The 20022-nt window shown below is 37.0% G+C and overlaps 1 protein-coding gene across 5 annotated transcripts in view; it reads right to left on the reverse strand.

Moving 5' to 3' along the window:
- Positions 1–20022, reverse strand: part of LOC131804414 (uncharacterized) — a 286632-nt gene that overhangs the window by 104665 nt on the left and 161945 nt on the right. For all 5 annotated transcript variants that reach the window (XM_059127265.1, XM_059127263.1, XM_059127266.1 and 2 more), the window contains one exon: positions 19812–19865. The gene's annotated coding sequence lies outside the window, so the exon portion shown is untranslated. The remainder of the gene's footprint in view (positions 1–19811; positions 19866–20022) is intronic.

Genomic DNA, 20022 nt, shown 5'->3' on the forward strand with positions numbered 1-20022 from the left:
TTCACAATACCAATTTGAACTTCGTTTATGACAGATACTCCGGTAACCTAAATTTATATTGATTTTTTTTTCGATATGTTCCGCATGTTAATATTGGGATAACCAAAATGCCTAACGAAGATTTTGTTAAACAATTGTAGCCGAAAATTTGATGGCTGCATCAAATTGTGGACCTAAATCTGTTGGAAGTGTTTGTTGATGCGGGAAACTTGAAGTAAAAAATTGCAGCTCTTTTGGTTGGAAAATTCATTCAAAATCTTAAAATTGCTTTAAATTTGGAGGACCCTTTAATTGGGCAGCAACATAATGAAACTACACTAAAGTTTTTTTGCGAATGCCTTAAATGTAAGGTCATATCTCGGGGAGTAAAAATGCCTATTTACATTAAATTCCTTTGTCAAATATGCTTATAACCTTAAATCGGGCAGTGAAAGCCTTAATCAAACTGTGATCTCATGTAGTTCATTTTTAATACCAAAATCCTACTTAAACTTGACTTGAGATGCATTGAAAGCTCAATCGATGTCTACAAATGCACTGACATAGCTAATTAGGTGTAGAATTTCATTTTGATCAAGAATATATAACTTCTATCATCCAAATTGTTTAATTTGAGGATTTAAAAAAGAAAAATTAATGGGGAGACATTTTTTTTCTGATGGTAACGAATTTTAACCCAAAAAAGCCGTTATTTTGTAAATCCAAATAACTTCATACAATTTGAAGCTCTTAACTTTTATTATTATTTCAGCTATACAAATGCACTACAAATGCTCTTCATCTACCCAAATGACATGTTCCACTCCGCTCCACTCCTATTAATATCTTGCACAGCATAAGATGATTATCACTCTTCCAAATGACATCTCACAATCAGGGAAATTGTGAATATTGATCAGAATTCCAAGTCGCAAGGAATTTTTAATTAAAAGGATGCTTGGCTATTGAAGGAAGCGGATATTGCAAAAATTGTTACCAGTCCCCCACCCCTTTTTCTCTTTATGATATTGGTGAATTACAATGGGGGGTGGGGGGAAAACGGATAGAGCGCATCCTTTGGCTTCACAACGAAATGGTCTCAAGTCGATCGATGCAAAAGATAAAAGATAGCAATAACAACAAGAGAAGCAACGACAACTATAAATCGAGTCGTAAAGTTCACGTACTTACTTGCCACGCGAAAACAACAATAAAACGACAAGAAAAGCACAACACATGAACCCGAAAAAAAGAAAGAAAATGGAAAATTGACATTTTCCAAGGTATGGTGTATGGATGGCGCTGTGCAATAAAAATGCCTGTTGCAACAACAATTCAGCCAAATGTTTTCCTTTCATAATTTTAAAAAGGCGCCATAAAGTCGTGCAGAAGGTTGGACAATGTCTGTCTGTCCGTCTGTCTGCCGGGGCCATAAGAAGATGCACTTCAGATTTTTTTTCGTAGCTATCTTTCGCTGCTTGTTTTGTTTGGCGAAAGATATTTTCATTTTTAATTTATTGCACAAATACAGGGACACCGCACATACCCTTGCACGTACACGAACACGTACTTATTTACATTGAGTAAATCCGGCAGAAAGTCGTGTATATTCCTTAAATACTCTGTCCTTTTGTCCGTCCGTTCGTCTGTCCGACCATCCGTCTGTTCGTTTATTTTCGGCATGCTTAAGAGCAGAAAAGCTGCAAGATTTATGTTGTCATGAAAATATTTTATGAAACACAAAAAGGGCATTTAAAACACCACGAAATGCAGCATAGATTTCATTAAAGATCCGCCACTGCATGTTCGTGTGAATGAATGCATTTGCCAAGGGCGGTGGGAAGGCGAGAGGGCGGCCGGTCAGGACAATGAATTATGCAGACAAGTTTGTGAATTCTCTTAGAAAGTCTTAAATTAAATTTTGTGCAACATTAATGAAATTGTGAACGCATTTTATTTTAGTTTATTTCTCTCTGCTCGCCAGAGAATTCCATGCTTCCGTATGACATTTGCATGCTTCACGCAAAATGTTTAACAACCACTCAAAAGTGACAGGTTCAATATTTTCTTTGCGCACACATCTTTCAAACTCAATGAAATATTTGCTGGTAACGATAATTTATCGTCTGTCTGATCATTTGATAGGCCATCACGCCACACTAACTTTTGAACATTTCATTTTCGATACAAAAGCGAATAAATAGTTGTAATATTTGTGGAATGAAATCCCATTGGATATGTCATGACGTTTTACAGATATCATTCGAAATGGAGAAGATGGTATGCCATCACCTTATTTATTTATCATCATGGCATTGTGTGCGAATCGGTTGCATCAGACCATAAATGATGTTGGAAGAATGTCAAGGATAAGTGTTTGACTTTAAAAGATATTGAAAAAGGAATTTTTGGAATAATTATGTTCTTAGATAGTATGGGTTTAATGTGCATGTAAGCTCGCATAAAGACAGCCATTAAGCTGTCGTTCGCTTGTTTATTATTAAAATGACGAAACCTTGGCTATCAGACTTTACGAATAACAAATTAAATAATTCGATACCCTGTGAATCAAAAAGATAAAAGGCATTATTTAGTGAGTCGAACTTCTGAGTAATAGCGTGATGATATTTTTGCTACCGACCCTTATGTGCATCACGAACTCGCTTTGTATATGTATGTCTTCAGTCAAGTCGTATGAGCTCGATTATTTCTATGTCATTTTATACCCCCTACCATTCTATGGAGGGTATATTAACTTTGTAACTCCTCGAAATACTCATGTTAATCCCTAGAAATTATATATATGCTGGATCAGCGTAAAATGCTAAGTAGATTAAAATTTTGCACACGTGTGTATTTTTTCAGTAGGCAGGTTAAGTTCGTAAAAAGGCTATGCCGGTCCACGTTTTCGTATAGCCCCTATATAACTGTACCTCCCAATAAAATTATTCCAGTGACAGCTAATCGTATTGTTTACAAGTGTGCAAAAGCATTTTGGTGAGAATTTTCCAGAAACAAAAAAATTATTACTGATGGAATTCAAGCGTGATTTCTTTATATTTGGCTCGAAAACCACAAGTGGCTTTCGTTAGAGTACTCCAGCATTTAAATGTGAATAAATCTTTTGTGTCTCGTACCATAGCTCGTTACCGTGATACTGGTAGCGTAGCCCGACGTCAAGAAAGAGGACGAAAGAAAACAGCAGCATCAGCAGAAATAGTTCAAAAAGTAAAGAAGCGACTTGATCGAACTCCGCGTCGCAGTGTCCGAAAAATGGCTCGTGAGCTGAACATATCACAATATTCCATTCGGCAAATATTGAAAAATGAGTTCGGGGTAAAGCCATTGAAATTCCAAAAAGTGCAAGAACTTACACCGCAACAGAAAAAAATAGACTCAGACCTTCGACATTCCAACTGACCTTCGACATTCAGCACCATCGCACTCAGCACGCGCCACCCAAGAATGGTTACAAAATGAGGTCATTTCCAGCGCACAATGGCCATCAAAATCTCCGAATACCAATCCGTTGGACTATTGTGTCTGGAGTATTTTGCAAAGCAAGGTTGGCACTAAAAAAAATAAAGTGTCGATCACCTCAAGCAAGAGCTTTGCCAGGAATGGGCCAAAATACCGCAGAGCAACATTCGGGCAGCGTTTCATTGGCCGTTTGAAGGTCATAATTCGTGCCAAAGATGACCAATTCGAACAAATCTAAACTTGTTCTAAAATTTGATGTTATTTCCGACATTTTTTGCTTTCATTCAATAAAATTATGGATCGATTAAAATTTGGCACAAGCGCGTAATTATAGTAGGCAGCTTAAGTTCGTTAGTAGGCTATCCCTGTCCACGTTTTCGTATAGCCCCCATATAACGGTATCTCCCAATATTCGGTATTTTGAAGATTTTAGAGACAATATAAACCGGAACCGTTTCAAATTTGGCATTTAAAGCTCCAAAAAGCTCCACGTCCCATCAAAATTCTAGACACCACAAAGTGTACATACACTTGATCAGTATAAAATTCTATGGCGATGTAGTCATGTTCATCCGTCTATCCAACGGCGAAAATCACTCTAGCTTCCGAAGGCGGTAGAAATGTTTGGTATGGAAAATGGATCAATGGATAACTGTACCGCCAAATTTAGGGTTTTTGGGTGTTTTAGTAATAGTCTTTAACCGAATTTGCTGTAAATTGGAAGTCTATATTACTATTATGTTGAAAAGATCTTTGGAAAGAGATGTCTATGTAGGGCCTATAATACATAGTTATGTAATGTTTTAACGGTAGTCTTGATACTAAGAGTTTGAGTTCACCTCATATGAAAGAAGTTCCTTCTACAGACCCACGTCCTCGAATATCCTTTATATAATGGAACCTCCCGATATTCGGTATGTTGAGGGCTTCAGAAAAAAATTATCGCAAAATTGGTATTTGGTGTTCGGAATAGACACCGCCTTCTCTGTTCAAATAATAGCCCCCATATAACTGTACCAATCAATTTTCGGTATTTTTAGGGTATTAAAAGTTCTGCCGTAATGTTTTTTTTTTAATTTTTTGACGTTGGAATTTCGGAAAAGTAAAACTTTCTTGTTTATCTTTGTTTTCGACACTGAGTCTTGAACTCACAGCCTTTAGGATTGCAGTCGGGCACCCATTATATGGCAATGCCTGCGTCATTGATGAAAATAAGTTGTATATGCCTGATATATTTTTGTAATTTTCTTCAATTATAAATGTTAGTTTGCCTTGCTTACCTTGAAAGGGATTATTCAGGTCGTATTGCTCCCAAATGTTGGGGTTAAATCACACAAAATAATTAAGCAACGCTGTGCTGTTTTCAACATTCCTACAAATGACAACTGCTGAAAATTGAAAGCCTTGGAGTTGATGTACGCAAAACGCATTTTCTAATTTGCCCTCTCTCTTTTCCGAGTATTGCCATATCTAACTTGGCATGAAATAGACCATTCTAAGCACACTAAGAAGTCAAAAGTAGGCAAAAGTTGATTCTATTTTGACTTGGCAAAACGTGTGTCTTATTGATATTTTTCCCAGAAACTCGTTTAATATTCATAACAAATTTTTCCAGCACAAACAAAAGGGGAGAAGGGGAAAACTGTCGTGCAGAAAATTATCAAAGTTTTACAGCAAGACGTAATAATCGTATTATTACAATTATTGCGATATGACTGTGTTCTTCTGTGTGAGTGTGTGTGTGTTTAGTGGCAAAAACTTGGCACCAATAACAAAGCGAAAAAAAAACATCTGCTCAGACAGTGTCCAAAATGTCAATGACCCAGGGAGAGAGCCAGCGACTGCTAACTTAAATTATGCCAAGACTAGCAAATCAAAATTGGAAAAAAGAAAACAGACAATGAATAATAAATTTCGACCAGTTAGATGTAATTATTTATTTCCAAACAACATTTTGTGGTTCTTCTTGTTATTGTTGCTGGCTTTCCATTGTCGTGTATGTGTGGTGGTAGTGGTTAAGGGAATGATAATAAATTTATTTTAATTACTCAAATATAGCATGTGTTGTAAATTATTGTTATTTCGTATTATTGTCGCCGTTGTTGTTGTTTGCAACCCAGGTTGTGATTGTTGCCATTGGTCGATGTCGATGTTGGCATGTTGCTGTTCGGTGTCAACCAACCAAAAAACACAAAAATTGTAAATAATTTATAATGAAATTGTTGTAATTGTTATTGCGGTATCACCATCAACAATATTATAATGCAGCAATATTTACATACGATATTTAGTCGAATGGCTTTTAATAAAACTTCACGCACATAAACAACAATAGCAACAACTGCACGTGACATATAAAATTTGAAAATTTTTGGATAAAACAAAACGTGTGTAACTCATAAAGCATTCACAAAGGTACCTACGCTAATGGAATGAGGATGTGTGGCGGTGTGTGTGTGTGTGTGTGTGATTTATAATTCCTTTTTTCCCATGCCTGCGTACAAACGCACACACACGTACATATTTGGTCTAAATGGGCTACGTTCATTATACCTTAAATTTATGGCACCTAAAAAAGCAACCACCAGCAAGGGGCGGCGTCTCTCATGTAAACGTATTTGGAATTTTTTATACGACCATTGCGTGTGATTTATTTATTAAAATGTCTAATATGGTTCCATGGCTGATAAGACATTATGCGAATATACCAATGGGCTATAAGTGTTTTAATTTTGGCTAATAACCAGTCACATTCATCCTGACATGTTTACATACTTAAGTTTTTGTTTAGACACGCAGCGGATCTGATCAGTTCAGTAGATTATATTTCAAATGGAGATTATATTTTTGGAAAGGAGGGGGATGGAAAGTTCGGTTGTTTTTGTTGGGGACTAAAGGTAAATACAATTGATTTATTTAAAAATATATGTATATTTTTTAAAAGCTCAATAAATATATGTAAAATTTGTTTCCAAGCCAAATAAAGGGCCGTCCGAAATTCGAGTAATTAGAGTTTTACGGGAGTGACCAGGACTTTAAATACTCCTAGAACCTTTATATGATATCCCTGTATTTACCTTACGAAAACACTTGCCAAATTTTTCAAACCTATAAAGCGACAAGTTTGACCGGGCCGAATTTTTTTTTTACATGGAAACATTTTTATATAAAAGTATATGAATTCCATCGTGTTTCACTTTAAAGAAATATGGGTGGGATGAAAAAACTGCAACAAACTTCAGATTGCTGTCATTTCTAAGCCACTCGTCCGACAGTTGTTATTCCAGTGACAGCACATTATATTGTTTACAAGCTTACAAATGCACTTAGGTTAGAATTTTTCAGAAGAAAAGTTATTCGTCATGGAATTCAAGCGTGATACTGTGATTTCTTTATATTTGGCTGGAAAACCACCAGTGGCTATCGTTAGAGCACTCCAGCATTTAAATGTAAATAAATCTTTTGTGACTCGTACCATCGCTCGTTACCGTGATACTGGTAGCGTAGCCCGACGTCAAGGAAGTGGACGGAAGAAAACAGCAACATCAGCAGAAATGGTTGGAAATATAAAGAAGCGACTTGATCGAAACCCACATCGCAACAGAAAGAAAATAGACTCAAAAGAGCTAAAGAGTTCCTTCGCTAGGCCGAGAGTGGTGAACAGCCGAATTTGGTTTTCTCCGATGAGATTACCATCGTTGTCCAGCAGTTTGTAAACAAACAAAATAATCGTGTTTACTAGCCAAAGAGGTCAGCTGAAAATGTGCACTTTCGGTTGGAAACCAGTACTCAAGTGTCGGCCATGGTGTGGGCCGCCATAACAGCCGATGGCGCTCTCCGCTAGTACTAATCGACCGTGGCATCAGAATAAATGCCGAATATTATCGCGAAAATATTCTGGAGGGTGTATTAAAGCCTTGGGCACGCAAACATTTTGGCGCAGACCTTGAGGTTCCTCGCTTCATTTCCAGCGCATAATGGTCACTGAAATCTCCGAATACCAATCCCTTGGACCAATGTGTCTGGAGCTTTTTGGAAAGCAAGCAAGTGCTTCGCCGGTAATGGGCCAAAATACCGGAGAGCAACAGTCGGGCAGCGTGTGACGGTTTCATTGGCCGTTTGAAGGCCGTAATTCGTTCCAAAGGTGACCAACTCGAACAAATCTAAACTTATTCTAAAATTTGGTGCTACTTCCGACAGAAATTAAAAAAAAAAATTTTTTTTTATCTCACCCTGTTTATCTAAACTTGGACTGATTCTCACCAATTTCAAAAGAGGTCGTCCTTGGTACAAAAATTATTTTTGGAAAGATTTATCTCAAGACGGTAGCAGCTATTGTGCCCAATTTCAGAGATCTACATAAACAAATGTGGAATCTTTCGAGATTTTATCTGAAAGACGGGCCTAATTAGTATATTAATTAAGAATTTTCTACCAAGTCTCCGGTTAATGTATTGAGGTGATGCAAAAAATGGGAAAATATTGTATACCCTGAATCTAATGGTGGAGGATATTGTACAAGCGATTTAGGATAATGTTTCATTTTTCAGATTTTTATTAAAAACAAGTAATAATCGTAAAGTTCGAGTTCCGACTTTTGATACCCACCACCGAATAATGTGTAGGATAAAGTTTTTTTTTTTTTTTTGACTGCCAACAATCATAAATACCAATGCACCTGTAAACTGCCTTTAAAGGCTTCATAATACCGAATACAAGGGGCGATATAAAAAAGTGTACGACCTCCAAATACTCAATTTCAAACAATTTCTTGAGAAAGTGTTTGTAATGTTTCATGAAAATACCGAGTGTCTTTTCGACCGATAGTCCATCATCAAACTTGACCGCATACAAAAGACTCATCCGAACAAAGTTGCTCTTCCCTATCGTAATTCCTTCGTAAGATAGTTTTCCTCTACGTATCATCATCTCCCCATTCACGTTTTATTCTACATATGTACATATGTGTGTCTACATGGTTAATCATGAAATATTGTATGTCTACAACAACATTATCCACTTCACCAAGGAATTAGTTTTCTCTTCTATCCTCTTTCGGTATTGACTGTTATGATTATGTTGACCACTTTCCTGTGTGTGAGTGTGTGTGTGTTGTGATGTATTTAGATAAGCTTTATTACCATCGGTTATAACACAAAATCGTGTACACAAAGTGGCGCATAAGCCACCGCGAGGTTCTGTTGTGCAAATCCATACATTCCAACTGGCCAACAGTTCGACCAGCCGGCCATCCGACCGACTCTCCGTCCATATTCACGCCGTCTATGCTTTATTTATGGTAAATATCCACTAATAACCGTTGCTAACTGCCGCATTAAGAATTTATAATTTATTTTCTAGCCAAACGCTGGCGTTTATTGGCGCTGCAGGCCACAGTGGAATACGAAATGTTATGCGAATGGCTTGGTGTGTCGTGGACTTTGGTCGCCACACCTCTCCCCCTCCCTTCACTCAACGCAGGCCGCCAAAGAAGATTAGCTTACTGCAAAAGTAAGCTCTGATTTTTGTGGCACATGGTTAATATTTTATATTATTTGTGTACAACAGAAAACAACAACAAACAACAAGTTAGAGCCACATAGGAAATTACAACAACTTTACGACAACGCGGCAATCACAATCATATCGACTCAATGCCATCCGTAAAACTTCCTCAGTCATTAATTTGAGGATTTATGTCCACATATTTATACAAAATGTACGTCGTCCTTCCGTCCCGTCGTTTGTACTCCGGGTCGCGGCGATACTTGTGTTACACACACATGTGACGGCTATTGCGATTACCATGCGACACAGTTGTTCAAAATAATTAATAAGTTGGCTATGTTAGTCAGTGTGCTGGCCAACTGACTGACAGACTGGCCAGCTGACTGGTGAACTGACTGACTAACACACTGACTAACCATTGTGAGGATTTATTTAATGCCGATAATTATCAACCACCAACCTGGTTATGATGTTTGAAGGATATGCTGCTGCTGGTAAGTCATGTGGTCATAGTGTTGCTGTTGATTTTATTGCTGTTGAGTCTTGTATTATGGCCAATACAATTGGTCGGAAATGATTTGAGAATTTGTTATTGTAAGATTTGCATATGAAATTGGTGTTTGGTATTAAAATGAGCAGTTGTGCTGAAAACAATAGCACACGACGTTTATTTGGAGGTGGTTCACTCGGCAAGTGAAATAGGGAATATATATATGGAGATATAATAGAGAAGATCGTTTACTTCCCAAAGAGGTCAGCTGAAAATGTGCACCTTCGGTTGGCAACCAGAACTCAAGCGCCAGCCATGGTGATGGTGTGGGCCGCCATAATAGACGATGGTCGCTCTTGGCTCGTATTAATCGACTGTGGCATCAGAATAAATGTCGAATATTATCGCGAAAATATTCTGGAGGGCGTATTAAAGCCTTGGGCACGCAAACATTTTGGCCGCAGAACTTGGACAATCCAACAGGACTCAGCACCTTCGCACTCAGCACGCGCCATCCAAGAATGGTTACAAACTGACGTTCCTCGCTTCATTTCCAGCGCACAATGACCACAAAAATCTCCGGGCAACGTGTGAAGGCCATAATTTGTGCCAAAGGTGACCAATTGGAACAAATATAAGCTTATTCTAGAATTTTATGCAATTTCCGTCATTTTTTGCTTTCATTCAATAAAATTAAAAAAAAAAAAATGTCAAAATTGTGGCATTTTACTTTGTTGCAGTTTTTTTATCTCACCCTGTAGTTCTTGCATTTTAACTTCCACTCTAATTGTTCAAACAGAAGACACTCGCGAGTAGAGAATATAGAATAGGTAGTAAGTTTTGCATAAAATTCGCACTCTTCGGGTATTCATGCTCTGAACTCTTAGAGTAAACCCTTACTCTTTTTTCCTCTCAAAATTTTCAAAAGGAGCGCTTTCGCATAAAACAAAATAGGCGAGAGTAAACTTCTTCCAATATTCCTTCCCTTTAAGTACTGAAAAATGTTCGCGAGTAAAATCAAGCAAATCGGAGTTCCGATTTAAAGTATTCTTTTCGTATATTCCTCCATAATCGACTGAGAAAATTATTTTTTTAGATCTTCGGTACATTTTATAGTAGTAATTTCACATTTAGGGTTATTATTTGGCCTTATTTTTTTGCAATTATATTTCCAAATACCCTTCTGATTATCAGTAATTCGAAAGTGCCACAGTTTACATTCGCATGACCTGGATTTTGACATTTTAGGTTGTTATTAGGTTTATTTTTTGCTCAAAAATATCGGACAGAGGTAAACTATTTGGTGTAGATTCCATATAATGGTACCTCTTGCTTTTCAATTCGGTTTTCTGATAAAACCTTAAATTTCAAGTTCAAATTAGGTAGAATTCCTCCGAGGAAAACATTTTCTGTGCAGCTCTAGCATTTGGTATTATGGTATCTTCTAATGTTCGATTTATTATTCAATATTTATCGAATAAGATTCTCGTTTTTTGTGGCCACTCAAATAGTGTATAATATGATGTTTTCTACCATTGTTTTTAGTGGGCTTTAAGGAAGAGGCTTTTGCAATTATGGATTCTAAAAATACCTTTCTCGAATCCCATACTAGTCGAACTTTTATATAACGGTATTCTTAGAGAATTTGGTGCATGTTAGGCCTCTCCCACTCGGGAGATATTGGATCTGAGATGGGTTTTTACGACACTTTTACTTGGTAATTGGGTTTAATTAAGTAGATCTGCATACAAGGCTTACTGTGCGGTTTCATCTCGCGAAATAAACACCAGTGGCTCTACAAAATTGGATAGGTTATAGAAATGGAAGCTATTCCCAACAACAATCTCGGTACGATATGATTATGATTATAGTCTTAAACTTTTATTTTTCCATTTTAGTTTTATTTTATTGTTTCATAAAGGACATTATATAATATAATATAATACGTTCACTCCTCTCACAGAAGCTGACAATTTTTGCCTCAAAGGAATTATTCTTTTTCCGAAAAGAAAAACACAGCAAAAGTGTTTTTGTGGCAACTGCCGATTGGGGTAATTAAAATATCATAAATATCGTTTACTTTTTGCCAAACAAAATGTGCTTCATTGGCAAAATAAACAGATTCTGGTGCATATGTGTGTTTTGCTCTACCAACCTCCCCAACTCACCCCACTCTCGTACACATACACAATATCTCTGATTAAATAGAAGAGCAAATAGAAACCACAAAAAATACAAAGCAAACAAACAAACAAATATGGTAATGAAATCAAAACTTTAGTCATATTTGAATGCCTTGTGACAATAACGACGACGATGACTACGAATCCTGTTGTGTCGGAATCCTGTAAACCAACAGAATGACAAAAATCAAAGGAAAAGAAGATATCAGCAAAAACCAAAAGTAAATATATTCCATTTTGGGTTGTGTGTGACAAATGTATTTTTTTAGAGATTTGTTTGTGAAGGAATTAGACTAAGACCTACAACAAGTGGAGGCTATTTCGTAATTGGAGAGTCGATTAGTTGGTATTTGTTTGTTTTTTAAATCTTTTTTTTTGTTTTTGAAATTCGCCTTAGGCCTATTTGTAGGATGTAATATTATGTTCAAACTAATTCCATCATTAGAAATATCAATTAGACCTGTTTTACCAATAGTTATACAGAAATATTGTAAAAAATTTAAAAAAGTTCAAAGTAAAAGATCGAAAAAATATTCCCCAGTGTTTCTAACGCTGTTTTGTTGCAGCAATTCCACTCTAGCGCCACAAATATATTTACGCAAATTATGCGCATTTTAAATTGTTTATTTTATTCTCTCTCCCGCAACCAATGGTGTTTTTTCTTCTTGTTATCACCTTAAAATTTATGTCCAGTTACATTTTTTCAATGCAAAGTTTACCTCCGTTTCTTAAAACCCATGACGAACATTAAATTGTAAACTAAGCTAACATTTGGCATTGCTGTTAGACCAGCAGACCAATACCTGCAACCCATTGCATGGTGATGCAAATATGCAAATGCGGCAATAACTTCTACAGAAGCTTGAACTGCTGCACCGTTCGACACTAATTCAGGGGAAAAAAGTACAATTTAGCAAATTACTATATTCATTTGCATACATTTAAGCTCGAAAATATGAAGTTTTTATTATTATTATTATGATGATGACATTATGTATGGGAAAAAATACCAAAATAATGATATATAGATGGGTGTACAATTTCCCGATTGCCATAAAAATATTAAGATGTATTGCAAAAAATGAGTACATTTTTCCTAAATTATTTACTTTAGTTTCAAATTTTGATTTGAGGAACTCATTTGTGTTGGAATAACTGTAAATGGAAGATAAAGATTTTAGGAGTTTCTCGCCACAATCATAAAAATTTCAAGGTTCAATAGATTCAACTTTGACATAACGAAAGGTACTTTTATTTATTTTTATACCCTCCACCTTGGAAAGGAGGGTATATTAACTTTGTCATTCCGTTTGTAACATCCTTAAATACTCGTCGTAGACCCCATAAAGTATATATTCATAATCAGCATAAAATGCTGAATGAAAATGCGGAATTTTGTTGGTTTTTCCACATTTTTTCACGGATTTGACTAAAAATTTGAATTTGTTGGCCATGATGGGTTTTTGCTCCGCTGGCGAAACATTGTATGTATAGGTCCGCGTTTTTGTATAGCCCCCATATAACGGTACCTCCCGATATTCGGTAATTTGATGATTTTTGAACCTTTTTTCACGTATTTGTCTGAAAATTGGTATTTGTAGGTCATAATGGGTTCTAGCTCCGTTGGCGGAACCTTGCATGTGTAGGTCCACGATTTGGTAGAGCCCCCATATAACGGTACCTCCCGATATTCGGCATTTTAATGGTTTTTGCCACATTTCTTCTAATGTTTCCTTTACCCTAAGGTGGAGGGTATTAAAAGTTTGGCCCGGCCGAACTTAATGTTTTTTTACTTGTTGTATTTAAAAAGTAAAACGAGTAATAGAAAAGTTTATATTATTGAATCAACAATTTTTCAACTTGGACAATATTTAAAATTTTTAAACGCTTTTATTTAATAGGTTTGAAGATAGATCCTGGAATATTTTGGTAATATGGTCCATAAAGTATTATACCACTATGGAGAAAAAGGAGTTTCTTATACGAGACGTCGAAACTGAGAAGATCTAACTGGCACAAATTTTATATGATTTTAAAAGGAAAGTTTCCCATATACAAAACGAAAACACCCCAGCGGATATTATGAAGGTCGAAGACAGTTCGTAGAGAAAGTTACCACCAGGGTGGACGTTAGAGCTATCAAAGTAACAAAAAAATCAGTAGTTCCCAATACATGTGTAAAGAGAGAGAAAGAGAGAGGGAGCCGAAGAAGAATGACGTCTACCTCATGCAACTCCCATATTATCGATACAGTCACATTTATTTTTTTATGAGTGACTGACTGACGACAAAACACTCAGGGGATACAGATAATACTGAGATGTGACATGTGGGCGACCGTTGGATAATAAAATAGCATAGTTAGTAATTGGGCAAATAATTCTCGTTGAATTGGAAATGCCGATCATATATAGAGTTCGATTTACGAAGAGATAGACTTGCTATTACTGAGGTTTTGTCAAACGGTAGTTAATGATTTTCTGAATTATTTTCTGTCCTCCGACGAACAGAATCGTTAGCTTAGAATACATTTCGAACTGGCTTTCAATAAACCTGTTTGGCAGGTTATTTATTAACCCAGGAGCTTGGGCTCATTGTTGCAGTGGAGATTCGTGGAGTTCCACGACTCAAACATTCGTAGTGAGCTCGAGGTTGTCGTAAACTGTAGTTGAAGCACGAATACTAACTAGCCGTTCTTGACGACCCAAACAGCTAAGCCTGAACATACCTACCGTTAGCTGCTTAACCCGAATGAGTTCCAATCCATATGAGAAGGCCTGGATATCTGCTCCCAAACATACCCACCGTGAGCTGCCCAACCCGAAGGAGTTCTGATCCATCTGAGAAGTCCGGGACATTTGCTCCCGAACATAAATACAGTCAGCTGCCCAACAATCTTAGACGACCTGAATATCTTCTCCCGAATATCTCTATAATGAACGGCAATAACGCAACAATTATGCCACGAGTCCCCGATTCATCTCAGAAAACCTGGACATCGCCATCCGAACAGCAACATCGTAAACCCAGAATATCTTCCACTCGTCAGCCCCACCGACAATTCAATATAGTTCCCGAATAAAGTATTTGCCAAATTGCTAACATCGACATTAATGCCAAAATCAAATTCGTAATTCCTGATTACATTTGACCTTTCGATAACCGTAGACCATCCATTAAAGCTCTCGATTGGTAACATCAGCAGACCAACCTGATCAACAACATCAGCAGAAATGGTTCGAAAAGTACAGAAGCGACTTGATCCAAACCTACGTCGCAGTGGCCGAGCTGAACATATCGCAATATTTCATTCGGCAAATATTGAAAAATGAGCTCGGGGTAAAGCTTGTCGCTCTCCGCTCGTATCAATCAACCGTGGCATTAGAATAAATGCTGAATATTATCGCGAAAATATTCTGGAGGCTGTATTAAAGCCTTGGGCAAGCAAACATTTTAGCCGCAGACCTTGGACATTGCAACAGGACTCAGCACCATCGCACTCAGCACGCGCCACCCAAGAATGGTTACAAAATGAGGTTCCTCGTTTCATTTCCAACGCACAATGGGCACCAAAATCTCAGGATACCAATCCGTTTGACTATTGTCTGGAGTATTTTAGAAAAAAAAAGGTTGGCACTAAAAAAATGTCAAAGTGTCGATCACCTCAAGCAAGCGCTTCGGCGCGAGTGGGCCAAAATACTACAGAGCAACATTCAGGCAGCGTGTGACGGTTTCATTGGCCGTTTGAAGGCCATAATTCGTGCCAAAGGTGACCAATTCAAACGAATCTAAACTTATTCTAAAATTTTATGCTATTTCCGACATATTTTGCTTTCATTCAACAAAATTAAAAAAAAATGTAAAAATTATGGCGTTAGATTTTGTTGCAGTATTTTTATTACACCCTGTAGTTCCCTATTGCATGCAAATCGTTCATCCTCTGAACATCAAACCCAAAATCCCCCTCGGGCCCCCTCCGAAATGACTACTTGATTGGAATTTTTTGTATATTTTTTTCATAGAACATTTAATTTTTTGCTAGTTCATCCCAAAAAGGGTTTCGAAATACACTTCCTGTCCTTGGCACTCATAAGGCCCAAATGCAAAAGCACTCACGTATACTTAAATGAATTTTACATTTTCTTTGACAGACATAGGGCGAAATATAAAAATTTTCCGCATAAACATAGAAAAAGATTTTTTGTATTATTCCTTCCTTGAGACCCAAATTTTTCCCTATATAAAAGTCCTTGAGTTGTGTCGAAAAAGCCTTTTTTTAGAAGTAAACTTGTTTGAACGATTATACTCTATTTGATTTGAGTTTGGACATTCATAACAACATTAACTAATTCAGGTCCGTTAGGCGTATTATCATGTCGCCTTTGATTCCTCTTTATGTATTGAGTTTCGTAGTTACGGAAATTTGCCCTGCCCAGGCAATGTTATTTATTATTCACCTTACAATACAAAAATGTCGATTTAAATCCTTTAGTCTGTAAACATATATTTTTCACTTAATCCGAAACTATGAAAATATTTGTTTTCTGATGGAATATCATCGAACTTGATTTAAATCAACTGGATCACAGTAACAAACCAAGAGTTATTTTCAACTATCATTTCAATCTGGACATGACAATTTAATAAACCGTTCAGCATATTTTTGACATCAGCAACAACTCGTTCACAGAAATGAAAAAAGAATTAACACTATAAACGAATAAAATTCATAATTCAATCAAAAATTTGTAGCCGGTGTCAAATCAAACATTTGTCGCCACATGGGAGGATGATGGCGACATGGCGACATTTTAAACATGGATTTGGCAATTGCATATTTTAGCCATGTCTATGAAATGAAAATAGTGGGAGAATCGAATAGACCACACTCAAACATACACATGCATACCAAGGACGTTAAACAAATTAATTTTTCACAAATCCCAAAGGGGCGGATGAGTTGCTTTTTTATTTTGGTTAAATTACAATAACTTACAATTTCATGCGAACGTCACTTTGTCGTCGTGGTTGTTGTTGCCGCTGCCATTGCAGTAAATAAATAAATACTGGGGGGACAAATTGTCGAAGAATTACAAGTGTTGCCGAGCTGGGCTCATATGCCAAATGACAGGTGGCAATATTTCGGCCCTAAATATGAACATCCACGTTTGCATTCGAGCAATTAAAGAAAATACGCCATAAAAAGTTGACTGTTGTGCACACCGTTGCCGCTGTTACTGCTGACAAATGCCATAAGGCTAGATTTATGTATTTACTGAAATAACCGCTGTCATAGCCACTTCCACCAACACCGCCACCGCCACCAAAAACAAACATCCCAATGCAAGCAGATAAAAACATTTTTACAACTTTAGCTGCAACCGAACAAGCTTTAGGACCTCTCCCATTAAGGATGACACAACTATTACTGCCGTTATTATTGCTGTGCACTTCGCAAAAAAAAAAACAGCATTGAAACGGAACCTGAATGCCAAAGCATTTTCAGGGTTGTGTGGGCGAAGGTGGTAGCAGTGCCCGACCAAACGGAACATGTGATAAATGATGAAAAAGTTATGATGACTTTTTGCCAAAGGAGAAAAATTAATAATGAAAGTTATGCTGATGCATTGCCACAGTCCACACATTACACAAGTGGTTGTTTTTTTTAATGGCAGAGGTCCATGGGAAAGGGTGTTGGTACTCTCTATTGGGGGGCTTGGTGGAAAATGAAAATGGAGGTTATGATTGCATTACCGCAATGAAGGGAAGATGTGGTCGGTTATAAGTGTGTAGTTGAATATAACGTTTGAATGCATTATTTCTAATAAGCAAATGTTCGGCAAACACCGCAACAAGCCGAGAAAGACTTTGAGATTTAAAAAAGATCACCTCAGAAAGTGTAGTTTTGTGATTGTGAAATATGGGAAATGCTTTATACTTGGCTCTTGGCGATAGTTTGGTAAGTACTAACTTCCTGCAACAAACCCATTATTTTGTAATGAAATTTTCTATACCCGCAGTCAATTGTTTTAGAACCTAGGTCTCTTTGGACCAAATTAATTTCAGGATATTTGGACTTGATCTAAGGATGTCCGTCCGTCTGCCTGTCTGCATGTTGCGCACAATAACTCTCGAAAGGAATATCCGATGTGGTCCAAACTTGACGCTTCGTAAAATTATTATCAAACTCAAATCGAGTTGGGGGATGGGCAATATCGGTCCACTCCTTCTGGTACTTCCCCACAAAAAGTCAAAATTTTCATAGAAAATAATTTGCCTCATAGAACAAAAACGGATCATATAATCTTCATCAAATTTTGCAAATCGTAATATCTCTATCTATTTTAGGTAGACTGCTAGAGTGGAAAACATCGGTCCACTCCATCAAGTATCTCCCACCAAAGGGTCAAAATTTTCAACAACATTAAAATAAGAGTCCGATTGTTTTAAACCAATCTGGTGTGAATATGTCGGACCACATATATGAAATATATTCTTCTGGTACCTCCCCCAACAACACTTTTATTACTTATAAAACTTTTAACATGCGAAAAAAGTTGGCGATTTTTTTTAAATTAAGTATTTTTTTGCTCAATATTTGACTAAACTCGATATCTAATATGAATATCAATCGACTCCTTTTGATACCTCCAACACAAGGGGTCAACATTTTAAATGAGTCAAGTGTCATAAAATTAAATTACCAGTTTGTCCTCCAGAAATCGTTTCGGATGACATTCTCGGGTAAGTCTTGAGTAGCTTTGGAGGTTTTCAAAAAAAGGTGAGGCTGCCACAACTTCTGTCATCAAACGGCCAACCGCGACAGATTAATATGGATAAATGACTACCGATATACAACTGGACTGGCCGATAGTATTTAGATTCAAATGATGGGAGAAATGTTCAAAAGTTTTATAGGTCAGAGACGTCTCTTCAAGACTACAGTTACCGATCTACAAGAGAAGACTCAGGTTCTCCTATAGCAGTACCTGCATGCGTCCTAAAGCCTAAAAGTTACTTACATAACTTTATGAAAAAATCTCCTAACACGTCATTCAGGGACGTTGGAAGAGATCTTTTTCAGACATTTTAGACAAGATCAGCTTAAGCTTAGAACAATACAGTCTAAAGCAGGTCCGAGCAGAGTCGCATTTCTATCTTTTCCTACTTCTATATTACTCTCTGTTGGCATTGGGAATGATTGTGAGTGTGGAGATAATTACGTTCAGTAAAGGCCGGGTGCATCGAATTGATTTACCATACTCTATACCAACTATGAACAGCCTCGAATGAGAAAGGATAAACAAAGCACACGCATTTTCTCTCGATTTTCTTTTGCCGTTGATTTGGCCGAGCTAGAGAGTATCTCACGACTACTAATGCATATATTGTGACCAAGGCTTCTCTATAGTATAGAGAGTCTATAGCATATAGACTCTATACACGTCTAGCGTGTAGACTAGGACCAAACCACAATGCTAAATCTCAGCTGAGCTGTTTTCAGTTTTCTTTTAATCCGGTCTAGGTTGCAGCCTTTCTGAGTTGCTAAACGGCGAAAACATATCGAGATCCATGAATATCTCATGCGACGTTGCAGGACTCACTCGCTGCTCGCCAATCGGTTCGTAATATGCTAATCGTATGTTTCCTGTTGACTCCTGGCAATTTGTTCAATTTGACCGATTCGTTCTCTCTACATTACCTACCTTTTAATACATGTCATTCCTTTGTAGAAGAGTTCTGAACATCTCAAGGATACTACCGCGTAACTGTGTATCCATCAGGCAAGGGGTATCAATCAAATGTCAGCCAGCAGACAACAATCAACCAGTCAATCCAAATGCCTGCGCACATAATTTGATGCTTCGAAAACAATTTATATTTGCCTTAAAAGCCTCTGCCGCGTCGAATCGCTAATGCCGTATGCGTCATAAATCCAAAATGTACAATTTTCACAAATTTATCTCTCCTCTCCATTGGCACCCTTTTTAGCAAATATATAGTATGTATGTATGCAAACTCTATGTAAATTTTATGACAATCCTTTACTTATCCGACATATACCTACGTACATATGCAAGCATATAAATGAATGCTACACATACACATGTATTTTTTCTATATTAAAATTAAACTTTTATCAAGTGATGAATGATGTTGCCCATACTCACATGTAAAATATTCTCAATGTAATAAAAACCAATGTGGTGACATCTGCAAGTTATCTGAAAAGTACATTAAGTGAAAAAAAAGAAAGTGAAATTATTATCAAATGGAAAAAAAGAGAAAAACCCAACAACAACAAATAAATAAAATTTATTAATATTAACTGGCCTTAACAACAACTGCACAGCCACTGGATCGGGGAATCGCCAAGGCACA

This window comes from Musca domestica, unplaced genomic scaffold (genome assembly GCF_030504385.1).
Source record: "Musca domestica strain aabys unplaced genomic scaffold, Musca_domestica.polishedcontigs.V.1.1 43, whole genome shotgun sequence".
Taxonomy (NCBI): Eukaryota; Metazoa; Arthropoda; class Insecta; order Diptera; family Muscidae; genus Musca; species Musca domestica.